Consider the following 11,286-nt stretch of genomic DNA (forward strand, 5'->3'; position numbering starts at 1 on the left):
AGCTCCCTCTGTAGGGTTTCTGGGGTCCCGGGGCGAGCTCACCGCTGTAGGGTTTCTGTGGGGTCCGGGGCGAGCTCCCTCTGTAGGGTTTCTGTGGGGGTCCGGGGCGAGCTCCATCTCTAGGGTTTCTGTGGGGTCCGGGGCGAGCTCCCGTCTGTAGGTTTCTGTGGGGTCCCGGGGCGAGCTCCCGTCTGTAGGGTCTGTGGGGTCCCGGGGCGAGATCAGTCTGTAGGTTTATGTGGGGTCCGGGGCGAGCTCCCGTCTCTAGGGTTTCTATGGGGTCCCGGGCGAGCTCCCCTCTCTAGGGTTTCTATGGGGTCCCGGGGCGAGCTCCCCTCTCTAGGGTTTCTATGGGGTACCGGGGCGAGCTCCCTCTCTAGGGTTTCTATGGGGTCCCGGTGCGAGCTCCGTCTCTAGGGTTTCTATGGGTCCCGTGCGAGCTCGTCTGTAGGGTTTCTATGGGGTCCCGGGGGGAGCTCCCGTCTGTAGGGTTTCTGTGGGGTCCCGGGGCGAGCTCCCGTCTGTAGGGTTTCTGTCGGGTTCCTGGGGCGAGCTCCCGTCTGTAGGGTTTCTATGGGGTCCCGGGGGCGAGCTCCCGTCTCTAGGGTTCTATGGGGTCCCTGGGCGAGGTCCCTTCTAGGGTTTTATGGGGTCCCGGGGCGAGCTCCCCTCTCTAGGGTTTCTATGGGGTCCCGGGGCGAGCTCCCTCTCTAGGGTTTCTATGGGGTCCCGGGGGCGAGCTCCCGTCTGTAGGGTTCTATGGGGTCCCGGGGCGAGCTCCCGTCTGTAGGGTTTCTGCTGGGGTCCCGGGGCGAGCTCCCGTCTCTAGGGTTTCTATGGGGTCCGGGGCGAGCTCCCCTCTCTAGGGTTTCTATGGGGTCCCGGGGCGAGCTCCCGTGTGTAGGGTTTTTGTGGGGTCCCGGGGCGAGCTCCCGTCTCTAGGGTTTCTGTGGGGTCCCGGGGCGAGCTCCCGTCTGTAGGGTTTCTGTGGGGTCCCGGGGCGAGCTCCCCTCTCTAGGGTTTCGATGGGGTCCCGGGGCTAGCTCCCGTCGGTAGGGTTTCCTGTGGGGTCCCGGGGCGAGCTCCCGTCTGTAGGGTTTCTGTGGGGTCCCGGGGCGAGCTCCCGTCTGTAGGGTTTCTATGGGGTCCCGGGGCGAGCTCCCGTCTCTAGGGTTTCTATGGGGTCCCGGGGCGAGCTCCCCTCTCTAGGGTTTCTATGGGGTCCCTGGGCGAGCTCCCCTCTCTAGGGTTTCTATGGGGTCCCGGGGCGAGCTCCCCTCTCTAGGGTTCTATGGGGTCCCGGGGCGAGCTCCCCTCTCTAGGGTTTCTATGGGGTCCCGGTGCGAGCTCCCGTCTCTAGGGTTTCTATGGGCTCCCGGGGCGAGCTCCCGTCTGTAGGGTTTCTATGGGGTCCCGGGGCGAGCTCCCGTCTGTAGGGTTTCTGTGGGGTCCCGGGCGAGCTCCCGTCTGTAGGGTTTCTGTGGGGTCCCTGGGCGAGCTCCCGTCTGTAGGGTTTCTATGGGGTCCCGGGGCGAGCTCCCGTCTCTAGGGTTTCTATGGGGTCCCGGGGCGAGGTCCCCTCTCTAGGGTTTCTATGGGGTCCCTGGGCGAGCTCCCCTCTCTAGGGTTCTATGGGGTCCCGGGCGAGCTCCCCTCTCTAGGGTTTCTATGGGGTCCGGGGCGAGCTCCCGTCTCTAGGGTTTCTATGGGGTCCCGGGGCGAGCTCCCGTCTGTAGGGTTTCTATGGGGGTCCCGGGGCGAGCTCCCGTCTGTAGGGTTTCTGTGGGGTCCCGGGGCGAGCTCCCGTCTCTAGGGTTTCTGTGGGGGTCCCGGGGCGAGCTCCCCTCTCTAGGGTTCTATGGGTCCCGGGGCGAGCTCCCGTTCTCTAGGGTTTCTGTGGGGTCCCGGGGCGAGCTCCCGTCTCTAGGGTTTCTGTGGGGTCTCGGGGCGAGCTCCCCTCTCTAGGGTTTCTATGGGGTCCCGGGGCGAGCTCCCGTCTGTAGGGTTTCTGTGGGGTCCCGGGGCGAGCTCCCGTCTGTAGGGTTTCTATGGGGTCCCGGGGCGAGCTCCCGTCTGTAGGGTTTCTATGGGGTCCTGGGGGAGCTCCCGTCTGTAGGGTTTCTATGGGGTCCCGGGGCGAGCTCTCGTGTGTAGGGTTTCTATGGGGTCCCGGGGCGAGCTCCCCTCTCTAGGGTTTCTATGGGGTCCCGGGGCGAGCTCCCCTCTCTAGGGTTTCTATGGGGTCCCGGTGCGAGCTCCCGTCTCTAGGGTTTCTGTGGGGTCCCGGGGCGAGCTCCTCTGTAGGGTTTCTATGGGGTCCCGGGGCGAGCTACCGTCTGTAGGGTTTCTATGGGGTCCCTGGGCGAGCTCCCGTCTGTAGGGTTCTATGGGGTCCCGGGGCGAGCTCCCGTCTCTAGGGTTTCTATGGGGTCCCGGGGCGAGGTCTCTAGGGTTTCTATGGGGTCCCGGGGCGAGCTCCCGTCTCTAGGGTTTCTATGGGGTCCCGGGGGCGAGCTCCCTCTCTAGGGTTTCTATGGGGTCCCGGTGCGAGCTCCCGTCTCTAGGGTTTCTATGGGTCCCGGGGCGAGCTCTCGTGTGTAGGGTTTCTATGGGGTCCCGGGGCGAGCTCCCGTCTGTAGGTTTTCTATGGGGTCCCGGGGCGAGCTCCCGTCTCTAGGGTTTCTATGGGGTCCCGGGGCGAGCTCCCCTCTCTAGGGTTTCTATGGGGTCCCGGGGCGAGCTCCCGTCTCTAGGGTTCTATGGGGTCCCGGGGCGAGCTCCCGGCTCTAGGGTTTCTGTGGGGTCTCGGGGCGAGCTCCCGTCTCTAGGGTTTCTATGGGGTCCCGGGGGCGAGCTCCCGTCTGTAGGGTTTCTGTGGGGTCCCGGGGCGAGCTCCCGTCTCTAGGGTTTCTATGGGGTCCCGGGGCGAGCTCCCGTCTCTAGGGTTTCTATGGGGTCCCGGGGCGAGCTCCCGTCTCTAGGGTTCTATGGGGTCCCGGGGCGAGCTCCCCGTCTCTAGGGTTTCTATGGGGTCCCGGGGCGAGCTCCCGTCTCTAGGGTTTCTGTCGGGGTCCCGGGGCGAGCTCCCGTCTCTAGGGTTTCTATGGGGTCCCGGGGCGAGCTCCCCTCTCTAGGGTTTCTATGGGGTCCCGGGGCGAGCTCCCGTCTCTAGGGGTTTCTATGGGGGTCCCGGGGCGAGCTCCCGTCTCTAGGGTTTCTATGGGGTCCCGGGGCGAGCTCCCGTCTCTAGGGTTTCTGTGGGGTCCCGGGGCGAGCTCCCGTCTGTAGGGTTTCTGTGGGGTCCCGGGGCGAGCTCCCGTCTGTAGGGTTTCTGTGGGGTTCCTGGGGCGAGCTCCCGTCTGTAGGGTTTCTATGGGGTCCCGGGGGCGAGCTCCCGTCTCTAGGGTTTCTATGGGGTCCCGGGGCGAGGTCCCCTCTCTAGGGTTTCTATGGGGTCCCGGGGCGAGCTCCCCTCTCTAGGGTTTCTATGGGGTCCCGGGCGAGCTCCCCTCTCTAGGGTTTCTATGGGGTCCCGGGGCGAGCTCCCGTCTGTAGGGTTTCTGTGGGGTCCCGGGGCGAGCTCCCGTCTCTAGGTTTTCTATGGGGTCCCGGGGCGAGCTCCCCTCTCTAGGGTTTCTATGGGGTCCCGGGGCGAGCTCCCGTGTGTAGGGTTTCTGTGGGGTCCCGGGGCGAGCTCCCGTCTCTAGGGTTTCTGTGGGGTCCCGGGGCGAGCTACCGTCTGTAGGGTTTCGGTGGGGTCCCGGGGCGAGCTCCCCTCTCTAGGGTTTCTATGGGGTCCCGGGGCGAGCTCCCGTCTGTAGGGTTTCTGTCGGGTTCCTGGGGCGAGCTCCCGTCTGTAGGGTTTCTATGGGGTCCCGGGGCGAGCTCCCGTCTGTAGGGTTTCTATGGGGTCCCGGGGCGAGCTCCCGTCTCTAGGGTTTCTATGGGGTCCCGGGGCGAGCTCCCCTCTCTAGGGTTTCTATGGGGTCCCGGGGCGAGCTCCCCTCTCTAGGGTTTCTATGGGGTCCCCGGTGCGAGCTCCCGTCTCTAGGGTTTCTATGGGGTCCCGGGGCGAGCTCCCGTCTGTAGGGTTTCTATGGGGTCCCGGGGCGAGCTCCCGTCTCTAGGGTTTCTGTGGGGTCCCGGGGCGAGCTCCCGTCTGTAGGGTTTCTATGGGGTCCCTGGGCGAGCTCCCGTCTGTAGGGTTTCTATGGGGTCCCGGGGCGAGCTCCCGTCTCTAGGGTTTCTATGGGGTCCCGGGGCGAGGTCCCCTCTCTAGGGTTTCTATGGGGTCCCGGGGCGAGCTCCCCTCTCTAGGGTTTTATGGGGTCCCGGGGCGAGCTCCCCTCTCTAGGGTTTCTATGGGGTCCCGGGGCGAGCTCCCGTCTCTAGGGTTTCTATGGGGTCCCGGGGCGAGCTCCCGTCTGTAGGGTTTCTATGGGGTCCCGGGGCGAGCTCCCGTCTGTAGGGTTTCTATGGGGTCCCGGGGCGAGCTCCCGTCTCTAGGGTTTCTATGGGGTCCCGGGGCGAGCTCCCCTCTCTAGGGTTTCTATGGGGTGAGCTCCCCTCTCTAGGGTTTCTATGGGGGTCCCGGTGCGAGCTCCCGTCTCTAGGGTTTCTATGGGGTCCCGGGGCGAGCTCCCGTCTGTAGGGTTTCTATGGGGTCCCGGGGCGAGCTCCCGTCTGTAGGGTTTCTATGGGGGTCCCGGGGCGAGCTCCCGTCTGTAGGGTTTCTATGGGGTCCCTGGGCGAGCTCCCGTCTGTAGGTTTCTATGGGGTCCCGGGGCGAGCTCCCGTCTCTAGGGTTTCTATGGGGTCCCGGGCGAGCTCCCCTCTCTAGGGTTTCTATGGGGTCCCTGGGCGAGCTCCCCTCTCTAGGGTTTCTATGGGGTCCCGGGGCGAGCTCCCCTCTCTAGGGTTTCTATGGGGTCCCGGGGCGAGCTCCCGTCTCTAGGGTTTCTATGGGGTCCCGGGGCGAGCTCCCGTCTGTAGGGTTTCTATGGGGTCCCGGGGCGAGCTCCCGTCTCTAGGGTTTCTGTGGGGTCCCGGGGCGAGCTCCCGTCTCTAGGGTTTCTATGGGGTCCCGGGGCGAGCTCCCCTCTCTAGGGTTTCTATGGGGTCCCGGGGCGAGCTCCCGTGTGTAGGGTTTCTGTGGGGTCCCGGGGCGAGCTCCCGTCTCTAGGGTTTCTGTGGGGTCCCGGGGCGAGCTCCCGTCTGTAGGGTTCTGTGGGGTCCCGGGGCGAGCTCCCCTCTCTAGGGTTTCTATGGGGTCCCGGGGCGAGCTCCCGTCTGTAGGGTTTCTGTGGGGTCCCGGGGCGAGCTCCCGTCTGTAGGGTTTCTATGGGGTCCCGGGGCGAGCTCCCGTCTGTAGGGTTTCTGTGGGGTCCCGGGGCGAGCTCCCGTCTGTAGGGTTTCTATGGGGTCCCGGGGCGAGCTCCCCTCTCTAGGGTTTCTATGGGGTCCCGGGGCGAGCTCCCGTGTGTAGGGTTTCTGTGGGGTCCCGGGGCGAGCTCCCGTCTCTAGGGTTTCTGTGGGGTCCCGGGGCGAGCTCCCGTCTCTAGGGTTTCTATGGGGTCCCGGGGCGAGCTCCCGTCTCTAGGGTTTCTATGGGGTCCCGGGGCGAGGTCCCCTCTCTAGGGTTTCTATGGGGTCCCTGGGCGAGCTCCCCTCTCTAGGGTTTCTATGGGGTCCCGGGGCGAGCTCCCCTCTCTAGGGTTTCTATGGGGTCCCGGGGCGAGCTCCCCTCTCTAGGGTTTCTATGGGGTCCCGGTGCGAGCTCCCGTCTCTAGGGTTTCTATGGGCTCCCGGTGCGAGCTCCCGTCTGTAGGGTTTCTATGGGTCCCGGGGCGAGCTCCCGTCTGTAGGTTTTCTATGGGGTCCCGGGGCGAGCTCCCGTCTGTAGGGTTTCTGTGGGGTCCCTGGGCGAGCTCCCGTCTGTAGGGTTTCTATGGGGTCCCGGGGCGAGCTCCCGTCTCTAGGGTTTCTATGGGGTCCCGGGGCGAGGTCCCCTCTCTAGGGTTTCTATGGGGTCCCTGGGCGAGCTCCCCTCTCTAGGGTTTCTATGGGGTCCCGGGGCGAGCTCCCCTCTCTAGGGTTTCTATGGGGTCCCGGGGCGAGCTCCCGTCTCTAGGGTTTCTATGGGGTCCCGGGGCGAGCTCCCCTCTCTAGGGTTTCTATGGGGTCCCGGGGCGAGCTCCCCTCTCTAGGGTTTCTATGGGGTCCCGGGGCGAGCTCCCGTCTGTAGGGTTTCTGTGGGGTCCCGGGGCGAGCTCCCGTCTCTAGGGTTTCTATCGGGTTCCCGGGGCGAGCTCCCCTCTCTAGGGTTTCTATGGGGTCCCGGGGCGAGCTCCCGTGTGTAGGGTTTCTGTGGGGTCCCGGGGCGAGCTCCCGTCTGTAGGGTTTCTGTGGGGTCCCGGGGGCGAGCTCCCGTCTGTAGGGTTTCTGTGGGGTCCCGGGGCGAGCTCCCGTCTCTAGGGTTTCTGTGGGGTCCCGGGGCGAGCTCCCGTCTGTAGGGTTTCTGTGGGGTCCCGGGGCGAGCTCCCGTCTGTAGGGTTTCTATGGGGTCCCGGGGCGAGCTCCCGTCTCTAGGGTTTCTATGGGGTCCCGGGGCGAGCTCCCCTCTCTAGGGTTTCTATGGGGTCCCGGGGCGAGCTCCCGTCTGTAGGGTTTCTATGGGGTCCCGGGGCGAGCTCCCGTCTGTAGGGTTTCTGTGGGGTCCCGGGGCGAGCTCCCGTCTGTAGGGTTTCTGTGGGGTCCCTGGGCGAGCTCCCGTCTGTAGGGTTTCTATGGGGTCCCGGGGCGAGCTCCCGTCTCTAGGGTTTCTATGGGGTCCCGGGGCGAGGTCCCGTCTCTAGGGTTCTATGGGGTCCCTGGGCGAGCTCCCGTCTTAGGGTTTCTATGGGGTCCCGGGGCCGAGCTCCCCTCTCTAGGGTTTCTATGGGGTCCCGGGGCGAGCTCCCCTCTCTAGGGTTTCTATGGGGTCCGGGGCGAGCTCCCCTCTCTAGGGTTTCTATGGGGGTCCCGGGGCGAGCTCCCCTCTCTAGGGTTTCTATGGGGTCCCGGGGGCGAGCTCCCGTCTCTAGGGTTTCTATGGGGTCCGGGGCGAGCTCCCGTCTCTAGGGTTTCTATGGGGTCCCGGGGCGAGCTCCCGTCTGTAGGGTTTCTGTGGGTCCCGGGGCGAGCTCCCGTCTCTAGGGTTTCTATGGGGTCCCGGGGCGAGCTCCCCTCTCTAGGGTTCTATGGGTCCCGGGGCGAGCTCCCGTGTGTAGGGTTTAGTGGGGGTCCCGGGCGAGCTCCCGTCTCTAGGGTTTCTGTGGGGGTCCCGGGGCGAGCTCCCGTCTGTAGGGTTTCTGTGGGGGCGGGCGAGCTCCCCTCTCTAGGGTTTCTATCGGGGTCCCGGGGCGAGCTCCCGTCTGTAGGTGTTTCCTGTGGGGGCCCGGGGCGAGCTCCCGTCTGTAGGTTTTCTATGGGGTCCCGGGGCGAGCTCCCGTCTGTAGGGTTCTGTGGGGTCCCGGGAGCGAGCTCCCGTCTGTAGGGTTTCTATGGGGTCCCGGTGCGAGCTCCCCTCTCTAGGGTTCTATGGGGTCCCGGGGCGCGCTCCCGTGTGTAGGGTGTTCTGTGGGGTCCCGGGGCGAGCTCGCCCGTCCTCTAGGGTTTTCTGTGGGGTCCCGGGGCGAGCTCCGTCGGTAGGGTTTCTATGGGGTCCCGGGGCGAGCTCCCGTCTCTAGGTTTCTATGGGTCCCGGGGCGAGGTCCCCTCTCTAGGGTTTCTATGGGGCCCTGGGCGAGCTCCCCTCTCTAGGGTTTCTATGGGGTCCCGGGGCGAGCTCCCCTCTCTAGGGTTTCTATGGGGTCCCGGGGCGAGCTCCCCTCTCTAGGGTTTCTATGGGGTCCCGGTGCGAGCTCCCGTCTCTAGGGTTTCTATGGGCTCCCGGTGCGAGCTCCCGTCTGTAGGGTTTCTATGGGGTCCCGGGGCGAGCTCCCGTCTGTAGGGTTTCTGTGGGGTCCCGGGGCGAGCTCCCGTCTGTAGGGTTTCTATGGGGTCCCTGGGCGAGCTCCCGTCTGTAGGGTTTCTATGGGGTCCCGGGGCGAGCTCCGTCTCTAGGGTTTCTATGGGGTCCCGGGGCGAGGTCCCCTCTCTAGGGTTTCTATGGGGTCCCTGGGCGAGCTCCCCTCTCTAGGGTTTCTATGGGTCCCGGGGCGAGCTCCCCTCTCTAGGGTTTCTATGGGGTCCCGGGGGCGAGCTCCCCTCTCTAGGGTTTCTATGGGGTCCCGGGGCGAGCTCCCGTCTGTAGGGTTTCTATGGGGTCCCGGGGCGAGCTCCCGTCTGTAGGGTTTCTATGGGGTCCCGGGGCGAGCTCCCCTCTCTAGGGTTTCTATGGGGTCCCGGGGCGAGCTCCCGTCTGTAGGGTTTCTGTGGGGTCCCGGGGCGAGCTCCCGTCTCTAGGGTTTCTGTGGGGTCCCGGGGCGAGCTCCCGTCTGTAGGGTTTCTGTGGGGTCCCGGGGCGAGCTCCCCTCTCTAGGGTTTCTATGGGGTCCCGGGGCGAGCTCCCGTCTGTAGGGTTTCTGTGGGGTCCCGGGGCGAGCTCCCGTCTGTAGGGTTTCTATGGGGTCCCGGGGCGAGCTCCCGTCTCTAGGGTTTCTGTGGGGTCCCGGGGCGAGCTCCCGTCTGTAGGGTTTCTATGGGGTCCCGGGGCGAGCTCCGTCTGTAGGGTTTCTATGGGGTCCCGGGGCGAGCTCCCGTCTCTAGGGTTTCTATGGGGTCCCGGGGCGAGCTCCCCTCTCTAGGGTTTCTATGGGGTCCCGGGGCGAGCTCCCCTCTCTAGGGTTTCTATGGGGTCCCGGTGCGAGCTCCCGTCTCTAGGGTTTCTATGGGCTCCCGGTGCGAGCTCCCGTCGGTAGGGTTTCTATGGGGTCCCGGGGCGAGCTCCCGTCTGTAGGGTTTCTGTGGGGTCCCGGGGCGAGCTCCCGTCTGTAGGGTTTCTATGGGGTCCCTGGGCGAGCTCCCGTCTGTAGGGTTTCTATGGGGTCCCGGGGCGAGCTCCCGTCTCTAGGGTTTCTATGGGGTCCCGGGGCGAGGTCCCCTCTCTAGGGTTTCTATGGGGTCCCTGGGCGAGCTCCCCTCTCTAGGGTTTCTATGGGGTCCCGGGGCGAGCTCCCCTCTCTAGGGTTTCTATGGGGTCCCGGGGCGAGCTCCCCTCTCTAGGGTTTCTATGGGTCCCGGGGCGAGCTCCCGTCTCTAGGGTTTCTATGGGGTCCCGGGCGAGCTCCCGTCTCTAGGGTTTCTATGGGGTCCCGGGGCGAGCTCCCGTCTCTAGGGTTTCTATGGGGTCCCGGGGCGAGCTCCCCTCTCTAGGGTTTCTATGGGGTCCCGGGGCGAGCTCCCGTCTCTAGGGTTTCTATGGGGTCCCGGGGCGAGCTCCCGTCTGTAGGGTTTCTGTGGGGTCCCGGGGCGAGCTCCCGTCTCTAGGGTTTCTATGGGGTCCCGGGGCGAGCTCCCGTCTGTAGGGTTTCTATGGGGTCCCGGGGCGAGCTCCCGTCTCTAGGGTTTCTATGGGGTCCCGGGGCGAGGTCCCCTCTCTAGGGTTTCTATGGGGTCCCTGGGCGAGCTCCCCTCTCTAGGGTTTCTATGGGGTCCCGGGGCGAGCTCCCCTCTCTAGGGTTTCTATGGGGTCCCGGGGCGAGCTCCCCTCTCTAGGGTTTCTATGGGGTCCCGGGGCGAGCTCCCGTCTGTAGGGTTTCTGTGGGGTCCCGGGGCGAGCTCCCGTCTCTAGGGTTTCTATGGGGTCCCGGGGCGAGCTCCCCTCTCTAGGGTTTCTATGGGGTCCCGGGGCGAGCTCCCGTGTGTAGGGTTTCTGTGGGGTCCCGGGGCGAGCTCCCGTCTCTAGGGTTTCTGTGGGGTCCCGGGGCGAGCTCCCGTCTGTAGGGTTTCTGTGGGGTCCCGGGGCGAGCTCCCCTCTCTAGGGTTTCTATGGGGTCCCGGGGCGAGCTCCCGTCTGTAGGGTTTCTGTGGGGTCCCGGGGCGAGCTCCCGTCTGTAGGGTTTCTATGGGGTCCCGGGGCGAGCTCCCGTCTGTAGGGTTTCTGTGGGGTCCCGGGGCGAGCTCCCGTCTGTAGGGTTTCTATGGGGTCCCGGGGCGAGCTCCCGTCTGTAGGGTTTCTATGGGGTCCCGGGGCGAGCTCCCGTCTCTAGGGTTTCTATGGGGTCCCGGGGCGAGCTCCCCTCTCTAGGGTTTCTATGGGGTCCCGGGGCGAGCTCCCCTCTCTAGGGTTTCTATGGGGTCCCGGTGCGAGCTCCCGTCTCTAGGGTTTCTATGGGCTCCCGGTGCGAGCTCCCGTCTGTAGGGTTTCTATGGGGTCCCGGGGCGAGCTCCCGTCTGTAGGGTTTCTGTGGGTCCCGGGGCGAGCTCCCGTCTGTAGGGTTTCTATGGGGTCCCTGGGCGAGCTCCCGTCTGTAGGGTTTCTATGGGGTCCCGGGGCGAGCTCCCGTCTCTAGGGTTTCTATGGGGTCCCGGGGCGAGGTCCCCTCTCTAGGGTTTCTATGGGGTCCCTGGGCGAGCTCCCCTCTCTAGGGTTTCTATGGGGTCCCGGGGCGAGCTCCCCTCTCTAGGGTTTCTATGGGGTCCCGGGGCGAGCTCCCCTCTCTAGGGTTTCTATGGGGTCCCGGGGCGAGCTCCCGTCTCTAGGGTTTCTATGGGGTCCCGGGGCGAGCTCCCGTCTCTAGGGTTTCTATGGGGTCCCGGGGCGAGCTCCCGTCTGTAGGGTTTCTATGGGGTCCCGGGGCGAGCTCCCGTCTCTAGGGTTTCTATGGGGTCCCGGGGCGAGCTCCCCTCTCTAGGGTTTCTATGGGGTCCCGGGGCGAGCTCCCGTCTCTAGGGTTTCTATGGGGTCCCGGGGCGAGCTCCCGTCTGTAGGGTTTCTGTGGGGTCCCGGGGCGAGCTCCCGTCTCTAGGGTTTCTATGGGGTCCCGGGGCGAGCTCCCGTCTGTAGGGTTTCTATGGGGTCCCGGGGCGAGCTCCCGTCTCTAGGGTTTCTATGGGGTCCCGGGGCGAGCTCCCCTCTCTAGGGTTTCTATGGGGTCCCGGGGCGAGCTCCCGTCTCTAGGGTTTCTATGGGGTCCCGGGGCGAGCTCCCGTCTCTAGGGTTTCTATGGGGTCCCGGGGCGAGCTCCCGTCTCTAGGGTTTCTATGGGGTCCCGGGGCGAGCTCCCCTCTCTAGGGTTTCTATGGGGTCCCGGGGCGAGGTCCCGTCTCTAGGGTTTCTGTCGGGTCGCTGTCAATAGCGCTCAG

The sequence above is a fragment of the Dermochelys coriacea genome, chromosome 22 (genome assembly GCF_009764565.3).
Source record: "Dermochelys coriacea isolate rDerCor1 chromosome 22, rDerCor1.pri.v4, whole genome shotgun sequence".
Lineage (NCBI taxonomy): Eukaryota > Metazoa > Chordata > Testudines > Dermochelyidae > Dermochelys > Dermochelys coriacea.